Source organism: Branchiostoma belcheri, unplaced genomic scaffold (genome assembly GCF_001625305.1).
Source record: "Branchiostoma belcheri isolate BF01 breed outbred unplaced genomic scaffold, Haploidv18h27 scaffold2, whole genome shotgun sequence".
NCBI classification, from domain to species: Eukaryota; Metazoa; Chordata; class Leptocardii; order Amphioxiformes; family Branchiostomatidae; genus Branchiostoma; species Branchiostoma belcheri.
Genome location: NW_017803490.1, coordinates 8,943,400 through 8,945,008, shown reverse-complemented (window position 1 = coordinate 8,945,008; position 1,609 = coordinate 8,943,400).

The window sequence follows — 1,609 nt, the reverse complement described above, 5'->3', positions numbered from 1 at the left end:
TTTTTGGGATAGGATAAAACTAGAGTTCGAGGAACACATGCCACAGGCACAGTTTTTATGGCTTTAACCACACTGTGCATGGTGTAGTGAAGACATATTGCTTTCTCTCATGTTTCTCCTTCTCCTCCTTCCCCTCCTGCCATTTCTTAAACGGGATTCAACTCTCCCATTTTGCAGCCAAATAACCTGAAATTTGGCATGGAGGTAGCGTGTATAAATATCCTTAGTTTTTTTTCTCATTTTTTAAACATCCATCCATCCATCCATCCATCCATCCATCCATCCATCCATCCATCCATCCATACATACATACATGCATACATTCATACATAAATTCATACATACATCCATACATACATACAGTACATATATAGATACATACGTACATACATACACACATGTAACGCACTATAGAAGCTACTTACATAATTTTCCTTTGGTTGGTTTAAGGAAAGGTTAACCTGTTTATTCGGCTTATCCCGGTGCTTTACGGGCCATGCTTTTATAGAATCTACCAAAAACCATGTGCAAACATCCTTTTAAAAAATGGGGTTTATCCTTGGCTTTCAGATGGCCTTGTGGCGCGCCTTGTAGCAATCCCAACACAAACTGTGGCAAACACCTCTGTATATGATCCAGCTCCTCTCATCGTTTGCACCTTTTTCTATCTATTTGGCAGATAGCTCAAAGAGGTGTAGGCTTGGGTTTATTTCTTGACAAGCTTTTAGGCTTTCTTTTTGTTCTGGTATATTTCTTAGGCCGGTCAAACAGGTTCCAAAAGGTTCCTGACCTGCCACATGTTATTCTGTCTTGCTAATATGATACTGCATTGCGGCCACCAAAAGATCTGCTTGGAGATGAGGCTTACGTACGGTTAACCGTTTGTACCAGCCCGCAGCCGCTGGACATAATTATTCGCTTTTCATCTCTTCTCCCTTTTCACCGCACTAATGAGCGGTGCGTCCTGCCGCCTCCGCAACACAAGCCCTTTATAGAGCTGACTGCCGCAGCCGCGTTCCCATGGAGACGTGACGAAAGCAATTATCGGGCACGCTGGTAGCCTACACAGCAGGCTCTACACTAGGGACATCTAACTGGGGGCCCGCATGCCCTTCTCCGTAGAGCGTAATCGGCTGTTTTAATCCTACTCTCCAAGCAGAGGTTGTGGGGGAATGATCGTTACCTTTTTATATATGGCCTTTCTTTTTTGTCCTGACCCGTCGGTGGCCGCGGAGCTTCCCTGGCTAATGGACACTGCCTGGCCAATTTGATACTGTCTTTTTGCCACCGATAGGGATCTGCTTGGTGATTATTTTAATCCTTCGCAGAGCCAAGGAGGTTTAAAACCTTCTTGGTAGAGCGTAGACGGACCGCTCTAATTCAACGTAAAGCGTAATTGGCGCATTTGGTATAACAGGTCATTCCACATGATACAACCGCCTGTTGCCGCCCGCATGCGAAGCGCAGGTGGTCTAAACGAAAGACGATTATGCCAACAACACAATACAGATAATTAGGACCAAAACAACCTTAAGAAACGTCGATGAAGGTTAGACATCCAGGTAATAAGATACACCAAAAAACATTGGCAAGCAACTAGATATGATTT